Below are 19698 nucleotides of genomic sequence, written 5' to 3' on the forward strand. Positions count from 1 at the left end.
CAGGATTAAATCAATTCCTGGCCAAGGTCCATCCATCTACATCTATGACATCAAAGTGGACCAAGATGTACTGGGAGACAGTGTTCAACTGCAGATTTCTTGGGGAGAATCAAACTGTTTCCCTGGATAACTCATTAAAAACATGCACAGGGTTGGAAAGTATAGAAGATATCAAGAACAACTCTAACTACATCTCCAGCTTGAAAACAACTTATACTATGTTTGCTACTGTCCAAGTCTTATCCAAAGCTTTAGAAGATCTGAAAAGATGCAAAATAAGCGACAGGCCATTTTCTAATGGGACGTGTGCGGACATTTGGAACTTTAAACCATGGCAGGTAATCCCATAAATTTATTGAAAACATAAAAAGTTCATGCTCGAGTGACAATTATATCATGAAATAAGGTATTTAAAGGGGATGTCCGGACAACAGGAAAGATTTTACTGCCGTGGCCTTGGGCACTGGATACTAATGTTGAACCAGCGTGTGGGCTCTGGGGTTTTGGGGCAACTTGTGATGGTTGCCAGGAGTGGTAACACCCATCTTGGGAAACATGGGCACTGGACCTTTAGTAGAAGAATTGTGAGGTGCCAAGTGAGAGTGCAGGTGTGGCAACAAAGATAAGTGATAAGTCTTAACTTGATTTTCCTGAGAATTATGGTGCTCAGCTCAGCGTTTTACTAGAGACTGCATATGTTCAAAGGAGAACAGAAATGCCGCGGCACACATCCAATTCAAAGTTTCACGACTCGATTTCACGCCTCGGTCTGGCTCTTCCTCTCGGCCCTACCAAGGGGCCAAGAGGAAACACCAGACCGAGGTGTGAATTGATTGTAGCCTGTTGTTTTGTCTGCACCCATGATTATGTAAAATAAAAGAAGATTCACTCTGAATTGGATGTGTGCCACGGCATTTCTGTTCTCCTTTGAACATAAAAATATAAGAACTGTTCTGGTAACAAGTGCTAGTGCAAAAAATACTTTATAATACGTCTTTAGATAAACTTTCAGAGGTTGACTTGAGCAGATAGCTATGGGATAGGGTGAAGACTTAGCTTGGGATAGAGAGTGGTGTAGAGGCCGGGTAATTTTAATTTTTAATTTTTGCCATAATTATTCTCAATACATTCATTGATATTTTTTGGATCTTCTCTCACACTTCAGCTCACATACTATATCAGGAGGGTCCGGCCTAACATAAATGTGGAGAATGAGAAATATTTTGATGAGAATGGGGATCCTCCCGGAGTCTACCTAATTGTCAACTGGCAGCTGAAGGACGACGGGACCATGACATTTGTAAAGATAGGAAACTATAATGCTGCAGCCCCTCCTTCTCAGACTCTGACCTTAGACTCAAGTCTGATTGTGTGGACTATGGGGAATAAACAGGTGGGAGGAAACATTGTCAATAATGAACATTAAAAGAGCCAGTTGGGGATGGCTTCCGGGTTTATAGACTTGACTTAAGTGAATGAGAAGGAGAAATAGAGCAATAGTTTGAATAATGGGAACACAGCAAAGGGAACATGGATAGAGAGAGAAGGAATTATGAAGTACATGAAGAAATAGAGAATAGAGATGAGTACAGGCAGAAATAAATGGAGGACAACAATAGGGATGGAGTTGAAAATGGAGATTGTGAAGGAGGAAGAGATGGAGTTAATGATTGATGCATTTAAAAATGTTGAAGGACCTTAAAAGAATGAAGGCAATGGGTGAGACATGGTTAGGGAGAAATTGAAGGATGGATGGAAAGGGGAAGACGCCAAAGCCCTTTGTGCCACAAGAAGTTTTATTTTTTAGTAAAAGAGAGATGGCTACAGGGAGAAACGTACAATGAAGGAAGGGATAGAAGAAGGGTCAAGAAGTTATGAGTATAGTGGGAAGTGAAGTAGGAAAAGAGGGGGGGGGCAGGAACAAGAGAAGGAATGAAAGAGGTTGAGAAAAAGGGAAAGAGAATAGGAGTTACAGGGTTTTGGTGACTAAAGTAAACATTAGGGGAGTGTACAATAGGGCTTATAAGGCTAAATCGGGAGATATAACTCTTATTTCCTTTCTTTTTTTAGTGCTGAGATACAAGTTTAAGAAGTTTTATGCAACTTGAGAAATAAAGCCTATGAGGGGTCCCGACGATTACAAAGAGGCTTAAGGCCCTATTCCACGGGTCGTTTAGAGGAGCAATATCGTTCGTATTCGGCCGATATCGGCCGCTATGAACGATATTCGTCCCGGAATAGAGTGCAACGATCAGCCGACATCGTTCATGTCGGCTGATCGTTGAAGTCGCTTGTTTTTCAACATGTTTAAAAACAAGCGACTGATATAGCAGCGATCTGCTGCCGTTGCTCCGTTGAATAGGAGCATCGGCAGCAGGCGCTGCCTTATCCTATGGGCTGCCCGGACGATCAGCGATCCCCCGGGCAGCCCCCCCAACAGCTCCCCGCCGCCCCTCCCGCACTCACCCGCTCGCTGACGCCGCGTTGAATAGCGGCGGCAGCGAGCGGGGAACGAGGAGCAAACGAGCGCTAATAGCGCTCGTTTGCTCCTCCAAACGACTTGTGTAATAGGGGCATTAAGGGTGTTACATAGAACAGAAGGGGATAATGTGCATGAAATTTCAAAAGCTTTTATCTCAGCTCTGGAGTGACTGATTGAAAAAAGAGTTATATCTCCTGATTAAGGGTAAGAGGTCCTATTATACAATTTGTATACTTTAGACAGCAAAAGTTGCTGATGGGTTCCTTTTAAAGAGAATCTGTGGTCAGAATAAAACATAAGCTTTTTTTAATAGTTTTCTAGCTTCAGATATCCTTAAAGAAGAAGTCCAGGGATTTTTGCGGGGCAGGGGGGAATTTAATAACACATACAGTATGAGCTTACTTTTCCCTCTCCTCGCGGTGAGTGGCGGGACATGCCTCAGGACTCCTGCAGGGCTCTGGGATCTCCTGTATGTACATGTCATGACCCGGCTGATGGACTGGCTGCTTTTTTCTCTCCCTATGCCTACAGTGAGTAGTAGGACTGACCTTGGGGGAAAATGACTTCTGACAGAGATCCCGATGTCGGTCCCGCTGCTCACTGCAGGCATGGGGAGAGGTAAGTGCCTACTCGTTATCAAAATCCCCCTGCCCTTGCAAGATGCCAGATTTTTAAAATCCCTGGACTTCTCTTTTAAGGGAAAAGCATAGATAATTGGAATATTAAGTAGCATATTTACTTTTTTCTTTTTTTTCCCTGTTATTTACCTACGGAAGGAGTACTTATGTTGCTTATATACTTGGTTTTATATATGTTGTTTAACCCCCTCCCGCCGCTGTACTGTTAATTAACGTCACTGCAGCCTATGCCGAAGCTGCAGTGACGATAATTAATGATCCAGGATGACACAGTCGCAGGAGCTGCATCTGTTTCATCCGCGGTGAGTCCTGGCTATCAGTTAACTCTATCAGCACGACCGCAGCATCTATAGGGCTCCAGATAGAGAATTCTCCCTCTACAGAGGGAGAATTCTCTCTCCGGTGTCCATCAGGGCTCTACGAAGTGATCGCAGAGCCCTGATGGTAGCCTGAGGCTTCCGGTTTCCTGGCTACGGAAGACGGCGGAGGCCAGGAGAGAAGGCCGGGGCACGCGTAGGTGATCTGCCCCTCCCCTCTCTCCCTTGCCGCTGTTACAAGATAGTAACAGTGCCAAGGAACAAAGGAGAGGGGGCAGAGATACGGACATCAGCTTATGGGATCATTATGATCCCATAAGCTGATGTCCAACCACGACCTGGGCATTGAGGCATCAATGACCCCAGGTCGTGAAAGGGTTAGGATGAGTTGTAAAATGATTTTTTTTTTATTGTTTCCAGGTCCCTTCCTCAGGCTGTAGTGACAACTGCATCTTAGGATACAGGAAAGCCGCTGTGCAAGGGAAGCCGCCATGTTGTTATGCCTGTGTTCCATGTCTACAAAGAGAGATCTCAAATCAGACAGGTGATATTCCACAAAAGTAATAGTAAAAATAATTTATCTTCATTCATAGGAGAGAAATTAGCTCTACAGAGAAATTCATACTAGTGTGTCTGTATTTGGATCAGCAATTGAGCCCCTTAAAGAACACAGCTGCAATATTAGTCCCACCATATAAGTATGAATAATTTGATGGCTACTGTCAATTTTTTTAGGCTATGTTCATACACAAAATAAAATAGTAGGTACTAAAGAGTAATCCCTATAAACAACCTATTCTTACCCATTATGCTCTCCGTGGGTCCTCTTGTCACATCTTCAGTACATCTGAGACAGGCTTATTTCAGTAATAATAATTCCAACAAAACAATAGCCAAATTACTGTCTTGAGGAGGGGCATATAAAAAAAAATCTGTTATTTATTTCTACAGATTCCTTGAACTGCTTCAGATGTCCATGGGACCAATGGCCAAATCCTGATAATTCCAGGTGTCTCCTCAAACCCATAGAGTTCCTGTCTTATGAAGATATATTAGGAGCCAGCTTAGCTGCAACCAGCATCATGTCCTCAATTGTCCCAACTTTTATTTTGGGACTTTTCTTCCATCACCACACCACTCCACTTGTGAAAGCCAGCAATTACTCCCTAAGCTGTCTTCTCCTGATGTCCCTCAGTCTCTGCTTCTTCTGCTCTTTAGGATTTATCGGTTACCCTGATCATGATAAATGTCTTCTACGTCAGGTGTCTTTCGGTCTGATCTTCACTCTCTGTATTTCATGTATATTGGCCAAGACAATCATGGTGGTTTTAGCTTTCATGGCCACTAGACCAGGAAGTAGACTAAGAAAATGGACGACCCCAAGAGTCTCCTACTCAATCATTTCTATCTGTTTCCTTCTACAAATATTATTGTGTATCACATGGATCTCGGTGGCTCCTCCATTCCCACAATACAACACAGAAGACAAACCAGAACTTATCATTGCTGACTGTAATAATGGGTCACCCATCGCCTTCTGGGCCATGCTGGGATATCTGTTCCTTCTGGCTACTATTAGTTTTATAGTGGCCTTCTTGGCTAGGAAACTTCCAGACAGTTTTAATGAGGCCCAGTATATAACATTTAGTATGTTGGCCTTCCTGTGTGTCTGGATATCTTTTATTCCAGCCTATCTTAGTGCCCAGGGCAAATATACAGTCACCATGGAGGTATTTGCCATCCTGGTATCTAGTTGGGCATTGGTGATTTGTATGTTTTTTCCTAAATGTTTTGTTTTACTGTTCAGACCGGAGATGAATTCTAGAGAATATCTCATGGTGAGAAATAATAGGGGTAAAGAAACAATAAGCAGAATATAGACAGGATACACCTATTCAAGTACTATGGCTATTGGTAAAAATAATTTTGAATTTTGACATCATCAGTGAATGACATTTTTTACACTTTGTTTACAGCAACTTTTGACGTGTCCTTAGACATGGTAAAAGTTAACATTTGCATTCTAGACCTGCTGTGATCCCGAGATATATACAGGGAAGTGTATGGAAACATTGCTTGTCAATCAAATCTGACTTGATTGCATCATTAAAGTCTAAGTGACAAATAAGTTGGATATTCTGCTGGCCAGGGAGAAGAGGACACTACCAGAAACTCTTCTCAGCTTTATCTCAGGATCACTGTATCTCAGGATTGTAGCGGGCTCAGAGGTGAGACCCAGTGCTGTCTAGAACTTTTGACATGTGTGGTGATAAGTCAAACGACAGGCACATGAAAGTAATGCTTTAAATTATATGTAGCTGTACTAAACATATACACAGTTTACTGGTAGAATATTTGTGATTGTCTTGAACAGTGGTTCCTAACAGTATTAACATAGAGGAAGGAGAACAGCTGAAAATATTTTTGACTCCCAAGGAATCCCTTTTTACCTAACAAAAACTTAAATCAGGGCTGGAAGACACATTTCATAACCTGTAATCTAAACAGGCAATTCTTTTTTTTTAACTGGCATCAAAAGTAACTTTTTATATATTATCAGTAGTAATGAGCGAGTACTAAAATGATCGGGTGCTCGTTACTGGAGACGAATATTTCCCGATACTTGGATGCTCGTTTGGAGTAACGAACCCCATTGAAGTCAATAGGAAACTCGAGCATTTTTGCAGGGGACCTAAGTTTGGTAGAGGGAAGGTCATGTGAAAACCTGTCAACCTCAGAAAATGATGGAAACACCACGGAAATGGGCAGGAAACAGCAGGGGCAGCATTTATGCATGCCTCTGAGGCTGCCTAATGGCACAATCCCTGGCAATAATACCAAACCCTGTAATAGTTAATATTTAATTAATAAAACAAATTTTCGTTCTAAAAAAGCTATTTTCGTTGTTCAATAGCTTGATTAAAACGAATCAATGTTTTTGCAATTAAATATACTGTTAATAAAAAAATAAAGAGAGAGAGAGAGAGAGAGAGAGAGAGAGAGAGAGAAAGAGAGAGAAGGAGAGAGAAAGAGAGAGAAGGAGAGAGAAAGAGAGAGAGAGAGAGAGAGAGAGAGAGAGAGAGAGAGAGAGAGAGAGAGAGAGAGAGGTAAAAACTGAACAGCACTGTGCTGACTTAGAGTTGATCGGCTTCCAGCCAGTGGGTGCACGTCCTTCAAGTGAATAGGTGCAAGTTTATTCACCCGTATACATACAGCGATGTTTCGACTCAAGCATGAGTCTTTTTCAAGCATGGTACATAGATGGAGATTTATCAAATATGGTGTAAAGTGAAACTGGCTCAGTTGCCCCTAGCAACCAATCAGATTCCACCTTTCATTTTCCAGAGGGTCTGTGAGGAATGAAAGGTGGAATCTGATTGGTTGCTAGGGGCAACTAAGACAATTCTGCTTTGCACCAGTTTGATAAATCTCCCCCACAGTGGCATACATGTGATATTTATACAAAAGGTGACACCCCAAAAGGGTATGTCTCTCAAGAAGTGATGTCATAAGTAAACAACATGGAGTTATACAACATGGAGTAAATTCATTCATCAGATGCAACAATGTAAAAAAAACATACATAAGTATATAGTGAATTCCATAATCATGTCAGTGAGACTCCAATAAGAGTGAATCAGTCCCTTTAGAGTCCGCATAATCACATAAATAAAATTGTCCATCATGGTAAGAGTTAACATGGAGGTCGGACTTCACTCACCGCCCCTCTGTTCCGCCAATCCTACTCGGCTGTAGCCACGCTCGATTCGGCTTGTAAATCAACAAAGTGCACAAGACCGGATATGTCCTTATCACGTGATGTACTGAACCCACGTGATCTGTTGCGATCACATGACATACTGCACGCATGCGCACAATTATCATAACTTGTCGGAACGCCATCTTGGAGTAGGGAAAACTCTCCAGTGCCCGAACTAAGTATAAAATGGTTTAGTAAAAGACTAGTAGGGAAAGAAAAGACCAAATGTGCCCCCCAATTCTTGAGATTGTCCCAGATCGGCGTACAAAGCAGAATCAACGATGTCCCACTCTGTCTTGGTGAATCTTCACTCTTATGAGCATCGGACTCCGTCATTAACGCCTTAGCTGCCAGACACCCAATATGACCACTCTTTAGGGCACATCTAACATCGATCCCAACAAATTTATGTCAATTGCCTCACCAGGGAAATCCGGAAGAAGAATATGAATTAAGAAGTAGGATTGAAAAGGATTCATCGGGTCAGGTGAGTATAGGTCCTTACTTCATCTAAATAATAAAGGAAAAAGGGAAATTAAGTATTTGTGAAGAAAAACATAATAAAAAAATTATAACATAGTACTACTTCCTTCAGCAGCAATAAGTAAGTCACACAGCGGTAATGCTCATAAGAAGGCTTTCAATGTTTAGCCCAACTGGTTGTGGGGCATTGAGGCGTGAAATCAACTGTGCCTCCCTCTGTTTCAACATTTTCTGTCTGTTACCACCTCAATGTGGTGTTGGTATGTGATCTTTTACCATAAATCTTAATTGTTGGACAGTGTGGCCGGCTTCAACAAAATGCCTGGAAACTGGGAGATCCAGTCTACCAGTACGTATGGAGGATTTGTGGTTGTTAAGCCGTATACGGCATTCATTGATAGTCTCGACAACATAAATATATGGACAGGGACACTGTAAGACATAAATGATCAGTCTTGCAAGTCTCATGGAACCGTAGTTTATACAGTAGCTGAGATTCGTATTCAGATGGCAAAAAACACCACCTATAATCATCAAACTACAACTATCACACCCTAAACAGGAATAACTACCTGGTTTGAGTGAAGAGGATAAATCCAACTTCCTTTTGTGACAGTCTGCACGAACTAGCTTATCCCTGATGCTAGCTGATCTCCTGTACGAGAAGACGGGTGGGGTGGGTAGTAGAGGGACATTGTCATGAAAATTAGCCACAATATTCCAATGTCGGCGAATTAATTGAGCTATGTGATGACTTTTCAAAAGTCCGGACTTTCGGATTTTTTCGGAAGGTTCGGTCCGACCGAATTTCGGATTTCTTTGGATTTCATAGTTTAAAGCACCTTTATGATACAGGGGTAGTGTATTTGGTTCAATGTTAATTTTTCAATATCTCAAAGTCAATTTATTTATTTTTTTTAGACTTCAATATTCACCATTACAGGGTCTATCAGGAAATTCACCAATACAGGGTCCATGCAGGAAAAAGGTCACAAATGCAGTGAAGGAGCAGCAGTAGTCATTGGAGGCCAGTGGAGGTCCAGCAATAGTCATTTGAGGCCAGTAGTCAACATGGAGGCCAGGCAGGAGCAGCAGTAGCCAACATGGAGGCCAGGCAGAAGCTGCAGGAGCCAACATGAAGGCCAGGCAGGATCAGCAGTAGCCAACATGAAGGCCAGGCAGGATCAGCAGTAGCCAACATGGAGGCCAGGCAGGATCAGCAGTAGCCAACATGAAGGCTAGGCAGGAGCAACAGTAGTCAACATGGAGGCCAGGCAGGAGCAGTAGTAGCCAATATGGAGGCCAGGCAGGAGCAGCAGTAGCCAACAAGAAGGCAAGGGCAGGCACACCAGTAGTCAACCTAGATGCCAGTTAAGGCCCAGCAGTAGCCAACATTGAGGCAACAGCAGATACAGCAGTTGTCAACCTAGATGCCAGTCAAAGCCCAGCAGTAGCCAACATTGAGGCAAGGGCAGGCACAGCAGTAGTCAACCTAGATGCCAGTCAAGGCCCAGCAGTAGCTAACATTGAGGCAAGGGCAGGAACAGCAGTTGTCAACCTAGATGCCAGTTAAGGCCCAGCAGTAGCCAACATTGAGGCAAGGGCAGGCACAGCAGTAGTCAACCTAGATGCCAGTAAAGGCCCAGCAGTAGCCAACATGGACACAAGGGCAGGAGCAACAGTAGCCAACATGGAGGCCAGGCAGGAGCAGCAGTAGCCAACATGGAGGCCAGGCAGGAGCAACAGTAGCCAACAGGGAGGCCAGGGCAGGAGCAGCAGTAGCTAACATAGAGGCCAGGCAGAAGCAACATTAGCCAACAGGGAGGCCAGGTCAGGAGCAGAAATAGCAAACATGGAGGCCAGGCAGGAGTAACAGTAGCCAACAGGGAGACCAGGGCAGGAGCGGCAGAAGCCAACATAGAGGCCAGGGCAGGAGCAGCAGTAGTCAACATGGAGGCCAATGAAGGCCCAGCAGTAGCCTATATGGAGGACAGGGCAGGAGAAGCAGTAGCCAATATGGAGGTCAGGCAGGAGCAACAATAGCCAACATGGAGGCCAGGCAGGAGTAACAGTAGCCAACAGGGAGGCCAGGGTAGGAGCGGCAGTAGCCAACATGTAAGCCAGGGCAGGAGCAGAAGTAGTCAACATGGAGGCCAGTGAAGGCCCAGCAGTAGCCTATATGGAGGACAGGACAGGAGAAGCAGTAGCCAACATGGAGGCCAGGCAGGAGCAACAATAGCCAACATGGAGGCCAGGCAGGAGTTACAGTAGCCAACAGGGAGGCCAGGGCAGAAGCGGCAGTAGCCAACATGTAGGTCAGGGCAGGAGCAGAAGTAGTCAACATGGAGGCCATAGAAGGCCCAGCAGTAGCCAATATGGAGGCCAGGGCAGGAGCGGCAGTAGCCAACATGGAGGCCAGGGCAGGAGTAGCAGTTGTAATGGGGTGGCATGAGCAGCGGAAGCAGAATAATGAGGTCCATGGACAGGCGAGAGGTAGCAGGGCGGCAGCGGCAGCAGCAGCAGGAATGGTGAAGTGACCAGTACGGTCTAGTTTACATATACAGTAGGCCATAATAGAAGCAGAAAAGGTCCTACATCTTGGTGACAACACAACCAAATCCTACTCCATGGTATCAGGAGCAGGTGTCACAAATTCCTTATCTATCCATGTGGCGTTCATTTTGATGAAAGTCAGACGCTCCACACTATCACAGGACAATCTGGTTCTCCTGGGACTGACAATATGACCTGCTGCGCTGAAAACTCGCTCGGATGACACACTGCTGGCCGGACAGGAGAGTATGTCCAAAGCAAATTCAGCGAGTTGTGGCCAGACATCTAATTTTCCCACCTAGTAGTCCAGGGGTTCAGGGATGTTAGGTGGCAACGTAGAGTCCAAAAACACCTGGACTTGCTGTTTGAGGTGTGCCATCATGTCCTGCTGCTGTTTGGGTGCCCCTGTTACCCCGGCCTGTGGCTGCATGAAAGCATGCATCATGGACATCAGGCTCAGACTGGTGCCGCTGCTCATGCCACCCAAGCTGCTAGAGGAGGATGTGGAGGAGGCAGCTCTGCTGGTGTGGTCTTGGTCGGAATGGCGTGAATGAGAGAGTCATGTTCCAAAGGCTGCCACTAACTGTGCACCCAGCTCCTCTCTATAATAATTGATTTTTTTCCTCCTGTTGGGAAGGGTGAATGAATTCACACAGCTTGTTGCGATACTGAGGGTCCAGTAGTGTGGCCAGCAAAAACTCGTCCCTCTGACGAATCCTTTGCAAGCGTGTGTCGGCCCGAAAGCATATCAACATGCGCTTAGCCATTTCCACCAGGGAGTGGGTAGGAGTCCCCGCCTCTGTCTCCACAGCATACTGCCAATGGGTTCTGCCTCCATCCTCCTCATCCTCCTCATAGCCCCAGCGACCCAGGCAGTGACAGTGGCAAGACCTCTTCCCCCTCGCCACTGAGTCGCATCAGCTCCAGTACATGAAGCATGGGTATGATAGCGCTCAGTCCTGTGTCTTGCCCACTGACCAGAAAGGTGGCCTCTTCAAAGGGTCGTAGCAAGCGCCAGGTGTCATGCATGAGCTGCCACTGGCCGAGCTCCAGGTTACACAGGGGAGTAGCCGTATCCTCCTGCATCAAGAGAAAATCAGTCAAGGCCTTTCTTTGCTCATAGAGCCGGTCCAGCATGTGGAGGGTGGAGTTCCACAGCGTGGCTACATCACAAATGAGACGATGGTTGGGAAGACCATTCCTCCGCTGCAGGTCGAGGAGGATGTGGTGAGAGCGATTTGAATGGCTGAAATGGTTACACAGCTTTCGAGCCATTGACAGCACAGTCTGTAAATGGGATAAAGACTGGGATAAGAAAGTGTGTAACTATTAGGTTTAAAACATGCAGCGCGGAGAGAATGTTGCTCCCATTGTCGCTCACCACCATCCCAACTTTATGATGATGTGGAGTCAGCCACGAGAGGATTTCCGTCTCGAGCAGGCGGTGCAGCTCTTCCCCTGTGTGTCTCCTTTCCCCCAGGCAGGCTACTGTAGGTGCAGCACAGCGAGACACCTCTGTGCTACACCCAAGAGGTACAAGGAAGGAACACTGGACCTACTGGAGGAGGAGGTGGAGAAGGACCATGACACAGTAACCCTGCTGTGACAACGGGGTTGTGTCATCGCCCTTCCCTGGCCAAGTTGCTGGGGGTCCGCTTGTCATATTACATTTACCCACTGAGCAGTAATGGACATATACTGTCCTTGCCCGTAATTACAGCTCCAGATGTTTGTGGTTAAATTTATACGTCTGCTCACTGAATGGCTCAGCAAGTCAGCAACCTTTTCGCGAACATACCTACACATGGCCGGCACAGCTGTGTTAGAAAAGTAGTGTCGACTCGGCACCTTCCACCGTGGCTCCGTACACAACATCAGTTCACGGAAAGTGCTGAGTCCACCACTTTAAACGGCTACGCTACTCTAACTCCACACCGTGTCGGTCAGTGAACGCCACCCCCGCAAAGCGTGCACCAATTTTTGGTGAGTGTAATACCATATCCATACTTGTGTTGTTTTGGGGGCAACCTTCCTCGCCGGTGGTGCTGGCTGGGACTTTTTGGGGGGGCACTTTGGGTCTGGTCCTGTGACATGGGGGTTGCAGGGCCATTCCATGGCCTCCCTTCCCTGCATGTGCACGCTTTGCGGGGTTGACGGTCACTGACCGACACGGTGTGGAGTTAGCGTAGGGACCCGTGTGAACCAGGAGACCTGCACGTCTGTACACAGGGCGATATGGCTTGATCAATTCATATTCCAACATCCTGAAGTTGGTTTTTTAAAATAGGCTTAGCAGCATTAGTATCAGCCATTGGTGTCATGTGCAGCCGCTCCTCTCTCTCCATGTCGGATTTTGTATTTTTCTCCCCTTTCTGGGCAGCTGGCACTCCCCTTTAAAAGACCCATGTGACCTAAGTCAGCAGAGCATATACCTGTGCTCACACGACAGTACCTCAATGTTTTTCCCATTCTGTCTGCAGCAGTTTTTGGTGAGTGTAATACCATATCCATATTTGTGTTGTTTGGGGGCAGCCTTCCTCGCCGGTGGTGCTGGCTGGGACTTTGGGTCTGGTCCTGTGACATGGGGGTTGCAGGGCCATTCCATGGCCTCCCTTCCCTGCATGTGCACGCTTTGCGGGGGTGGCGGTCACTGACCGACACGGTGTGGAGTTAGCGTAGGGACCCATGTGAACCAGGAGACCTGCACTTTGGTACACGGGGCGATATGGCTTGATCAATTCATATTCCAACATCCTGAAGTTGTTTTTTTAAAATAGGCTTAGCAGCATTAGTATCAGCCATAGGTGTGATGTGTAGCCGCTTCTCTCCCTCCATGTCGGATATTGTATGATACTCTGTACAGTAGCTGATAATGTATATTTTCTATTCACAGCTGAGCCTGTGGATGTCTACCTTAATACAGCATTTATGAAGATCCTTCTCTTACACTTCATTTTAGTTGTCTTCTTCATGGGTTAGATGTGCAGATTGTCGTTAATGTTATATTCCATTGGCCTTCCAACTAACACCCTTGCTCCCCTCCAATCCATGTATAACTTGTTCCCAACTAAACCACTCTCCCCTCACTCTGCCTCTTCCCTCTACCAATCCCTTTACTGGCTACCTTTTGCCCAATGAATTTCATTTAAATTACTAATCATGACATACAAGACCATCCACAACCGTTCACTCCATACAAGACCATCCATAGCTTGTTCCCTTCATAGAAGACCATCCACAACTGCTTCCCTTCATACAAGACCATCCACAACCGGTTCCCTCTATACAAGACCATCCAAAACTGGTTCCCTCCATACAAGGCCATCCACAACCAGTTCCCTCCACACAGGACCGTCCACAACCGATTCTCTCCATACAAAACCATCCACAACTGGTTCACTCCATAAAAGACCATCAACAACTTGTTCTCTCCATACAAGACCATCCACAACTAGTCCTTCTCCTCCCAGACCATTCACAACCGGTTCCCTCCATACATCTCTGACCTGATCTCCCAATAACACTTTTGTGCAAACTCTGATCCTTAAAAGACCTCCAGCTCCTCCTCTTTCGGCTCCTTACACAACTACCTTCAATATTTCTTCCAAGATACCCTCATACTCTCTCACCTACCTTCACAACTAGAGATGAGCGAACCTCGAGCATGCTCGAGTCCATCCGAACCCGAACTTTTGGCATTTGATTAGCGGTGGCTGCTGAAGTTGAATAAAGCCCTAAGGATATGTGGAAATCATGGATATAGTCATTGGCTGTATCCATGTTTTCCAGACAACCTTGGAGCTTTATCCAAGTTCAGCAGCCACCACTAAGAAAATGCCGATCGTTCAGGTTCGGATGGACTCGAACCCGAACCCGGTTCGCTCCTCTCTAATCACAACCTTTAAAAGGAACTTTACAACCCATCTCTTCAAAATAGGCTGCAACTTTTAATAACCCTTCTGCCATCTGACCACGCTGTGACCAGCTGCTCCTTCCTATCTATAGCTATACCCATAAGAATAAGAAGTAGACATGGCACCTGCTGATTACACAATACCAACGTATTATGTTATGTTTTTAGATATTATGTTAAATTTCAAAATCATATATATATATATATATTTTTTTTTTTTTTACAAACCCATGGTTAGGTACCATCAATAGGATACAAGCATGGAATTATTCCTTCATTATCTGTTTTTGGGGGTCTCAGAAACCATGTCAATAGAAATCAAGTCCAGAAGATTTTTTTATTTTTTTTATACATATCAGTTTGTGATGCAGTTTTTAGAATAGACAATGATACAGTAGGGAGGTCACATCTGCTCACTAATCACTAAATTATTTTCCTGGCAACTAAGTGACAAGTTCCCCTATGAGAAACTCAAATCATACAATGCCCTTTTGAGGCTACTTTAGAATCACTGATCTCCAGTATATAAGACACCTCTGTCTATAAAGGATTGGAGATGTAGATGATAGTGAAAACTGAAGCATCGTGGGAATTGTAAGTAGAAGACGTACTGTATACTGAGTGATTCCATCATACAACTGGTTACATATGTATGCTGTTTTACTGTAATCTTATATGCAATTCTATTGTCGACATTCACTCATTGTCACAGCTCTGGAAGAAATTAAGAGATCACTGCCATCAGTTACTAGTTTTATAATGTTTTTTTTTTTTTTTTAATTTACAAACTATTGAAAAAAATTTCTATGCGATCCCAGGTAAGTCTTTTAGAGTGTTTTCATTGTTAGTAATAGTGGTAGTTGTATAAATATTATCATTATTTTTAGGATGACATAAAAAAAAAAAAAACTGTTCCAGTAATATCACAGCCCATAAAATGGTTGTTAGACACCACAGGGATAAGATTTCACCGTAGCCCATAAATCTCTATTCTGTGCAATCATCCAGATTTTTCTTCCCAGCTCTCATACATCATGGCATGCTTCCCACCAGTCTTTTGCATTGTTGTTGGGTAACTTTATGCTTCTTCTATATGTCTTTATGCCCAGAAAATAAATCCAGCTCTGTGTAATCAGCTCTGTTTAATGTCTTTTGACCATCCAGTTCTTCTTGATTACATTTCAAAGGTTTTCAATGGCGTTCAGGTCTAGAGATTTGGCTGGCCGTGAGTTTTGATCAGGTAGTCCTTCATCCACACCATGATTGATCTGACTGTGTGCCATAGGACATTGTTCTGTTGAAGAAAACAATCTTCATTGTCAGAGCAGAAGGTAGTTTTATTCCAGGATAACCTTGTATATGGCTTGATTCATGCATCCTTTACAAAGACAAATCTGCCAGTTCCAGGCTTACTAAAAGACCCTCCACAGCATCACTGATATTGCATTAAAGTACACAATCTGGTGTTAGGCAAAGATAAAAATTCAACCCATCAGAGTAGATGACCATACTTCAGTCTTCTGTTCTTTTACAAACTTCAGCCGGGCTTTTGGTGCACTGGGGTTGGGACTAATGCTTATAGTGCACCGATTCACCTTGGCCAGCCCCCTCCTCCTATTAATGTTGATGGCACCCTAATTCTCATCACTGCACTACGCCAGATGAATATTCATTAGGAGTGCCGGCCGGCCGGGCCAGATAGGTGCACTGAGGGCAGTAATCCCTCCCCCAGTGCACCTAATTACCTCATTAGCATATAGATTCAATTACAAAGTCCAAGAAAATGGCACTAGGAGGATCAAGGTGAGAAACTTATCATCATGTTCATCGCTCCGTAGACTATATGGACATATTGTCAGGTTAGATGCTTCTAACCTGATAATAGTTTCCCTTTAACAATAAGCTGAAACTCCCTATTTTGTAGAGAAAATAGAAAATAGCATATTAGTCTATTAGCAAAAAAAAACTAAAGAAAATTTTTATTTCAATTTCTGATATTTAAAACTAAAACAAATATATTGTACGGTAGCTGATAATCTTTCTATCTTATTTACAGATCAATCATAACTACCTTAATACGGTTCTCAAGTACATGGAATTCATGAAGATCCTACTGATCCTACTGATCCTACTGTCAGTTATCTACTCCATGGGTCCTATGTGCAGATTGCCACCTACAGCAGAACTGGAAGGGATAAGACAACCCGGAGATATCATGATAGGAGTATTACTGCCTATTAATGCTGAGAAAATTTACCAAAAACATACATTCAATGCCCGGCCTCTCAAGACTGCCTGCAGATTGTAAGTAGGTCATTATGATATACTATATGGACAGAACAGTTCCGGGAAGAGTTGCTAAGTGCTAAAGTGCCTAGTGTCACCAATACTGACCCAATAACTACAGCCTCATCTGTGATTTACACCCATAACTGGGGGTAATGGGTGTAAAATTCAAATAAGTCATTGATTCTTAGATAGTGGTCAAAGGGGAGGTCTTGTAGAACAGGGGTGTTAAACTCTAATAGACAGTGGGCCAAAATTAAAAACTTGGACGTGGGCCAACCTTCATATTTTCTTGATATTCATTGAAGCGCACAAGCTGCATATCTTGAACTTTTAGAGTGGTGTGCAGCATTCCTGGCACTGCCACCCTGTGCCACTATATAGTAATAATGCCCTCTGTGCCCCCAAATAGTATTGATGAGCCCCTGTGCCTCTAAATATTAATAATGTCCTCATAAATTTTCATACACTAATAATGTCCCCAATGCCCCATACAGTGCCCCCTGTTCCCCCATGCTCCTGTGCCTACACACTGTAACAATGCCCCCATACTGTTAATGTGCTCACATGCTATAATACTACCTCCTATGTGCCGCCATACTATAATGGTGGCTGATTGGCAAACAGAAAAAAAAAAAAAAAAAACACCCATCTACTTCCATTCTGTTGTTAAATGCAATTGCTGTTCCTCTCTTCAGGCCTTGAGATTAACCCCTCTGTCCAGGGGCGTAGCTAATGTCTCTTGGGCCCTGGTGCAAGAGGTCAACTTGCCCCCCCCCCCCTTACCACATACTGACTAACACAACCGCTGCTACTGAATAAAATCCTCTGTACATAGACCAATATCACCTCATCCAGTCATATAGAGGTGGCCCCAGCTCTACACAGGCTCTATACACCATATACATTACTGTGCAAATATATCAGGTGACTCACAGGGGACGTCTTCTCTGATCGGAGTTCTTCCCTTTTCATCTTCTCCATCTGCCCAGGGCCATTATGAGAACTTTTTGGAGCCACGAATCCACAGAATCTGCCAGACAAACATATTAAGCTCCTCACACTGACACCATCCTCATCTCTCTACAAACTGCACATCTGTATTGGCCCCTTTACACCCTCATTTAGTGGGTAGCCTGACTCTATGTGACTCCCTTATAGTACATATCCCCCTATTGTATACACCCCCTGTGTAGTCCACCTTATAGATGGCCCCCTAATGTTTCCCCCTTATAGATGGCCCCCTGTGTTGTCCCTATTATAGATGCCCCCCATGTTATCCCCCATATAGATTGCCCCCATGTTATCAACCATATAGATGCCCCCCATTTTATCCCCCTTACAGATGCCCCCCATGTTGTCCCCTCCTCCTGCCCCTCCATCATCATACTACTACCCCTTTCATCCTCCTGCCCCTCCATCATCATACTACAACCACCTCCACCATAATACTACTACCCCTTCATCCTCCTGCCCTTTCATCATCATACCACTTCACCCCTCATCATCCTCTTGTTCCATCATCATCATACCACTACATCCTCATCATCCTCTTGTTCCTTCATCATCATACCACTACACCCCTCATCATCCTCTTGTTTCATCATCATACCACTACACCCCCCATCATCCTCTTGTTCCTTCATCATCATACCACTACACCCCTCATCATCCTCTTGTTTCATCATCATACCACTACACCCCCATCATCCTCTTGTTCCATCATCATCATCATCATCATCATCATACCACTACATCCTCATCATCTTCTTGTTCCTTCATAATCCTCTTGTTCCTTCATCATCATCATCATCATCATCATCATCATACCACTACACCCCTCATCTTCCTCTTGTTCCATCATCATCATACCACTACACCCCTCATCATCCTCTTGTTCCATCATCATACCACTACATCCCCATCATCCTCGTTCCATCATCATCATACCACTACACCCCTCATCATCCTCTTGTTCCATCATCATACCACTACACCCCTCATCATCCTCTTGTTCCATCATCATCATACCACTACACCCCTCATCCTCCTCTTGTTCTATCATCATCATACCACTACACCCCTCATCATCCTCTTGTTCCATCATCATACCACTACACCCCATCATCCTCTTGTTCCATCATCATCATCATACCACTACACCCCTCATCATCCTCTTGTTCCATCATTATCATCATCATCATACCACTACACCCCTCATCCTCCTCTTGTTCCATCATCATACCACTACACCCCATCATCCTCTTGTTCCATCATCATCATCATACCACTACACCCCTCATCATCCTCTTGTTCCATCATCATCATCATCATCATACTACTACACCCCATCATCCTCTTGTTCCATCATCATCATCATCATCATCATCATCATCATCATACCACTACACCCCATCATTCTCTTGTTCCTTCATCATCATCATACCACTACACCCCTCATCATTCTCTTGTTCCATCATTATCATACCACTACACCCCCATCATCCTCTTGTTCCATCATCATACCACTACACCCCCATCATCCTCTTGTTCCATCATCATACCACTACACCCCCATCATCCTCTTGTTCCATCATCATCATACCACTACACCCCCATCATCCTCTTGTTCCATCATCATACCACTACACCCCCATCATCCCCTTAAAAACAAAAAAATCTATACTCACCTGCATGATTTCTGTAGCCCCCAGGTCACACGTGCTGGCGGGCTTCCCCCGGCGGGAGGCGGGGCTTAGCGCGGAGGGGGCGGAGCTTCGCGGGATCTGTTTTTTTTCTTAACGCGATGCTCCCTGCGCTGGAAGTACTTCCCCCCCCCCCCCCCGCCGCACACAGAGCTCCCTGGGGGCCGCAAGACAGCCGGGGGCCCCTGCCTCTTGTGATCGCAAGCAAAACATTGCTTGCGGTCACAAGAGGGAGTGGGAGGCGGGCAGTGCAGTGGTACCCGCGAGGCCCCCCCTTGGTAGCGGCCCGGTCACGGCGGCACCCCTGCGACCGCGGTCGCTACGCCACTGCCTCTGTCCCCAAAGTAATGCCCCTAGTCTGTACCAAATTCAAGTTAAAAAAAAAAAAAACATTCACCTGTCCTCCGTTCCAACGCTGGACGGGACTTTTCTTCCTCCTGTAGTGACTGCGGCTTCTCGTAAGTGGCGTGTGATGAGATTACACCATCAGGCGTTGCTTGCAGGTGAGATGTGCGGCACTCTTGTGTACAGGAGCAGGGAGTCCCTGCTTCTATACGTACA

The sequence above is a fragment of the Dendropsophus ebraccatus genome, chromosome 1, assembly GCF_027789765.1.
Source record: "Dendropsophus ebraccatus isolate aDenEbr1 chromosome 1, aDenEbr1.pat, whole genome shotgun sequence".
NCBI lineage: Eukaryota > Metazoa > Chordata > Amphibia > Anura > Hylidae > Dendropsophus > Dendropsophus ebraccatus.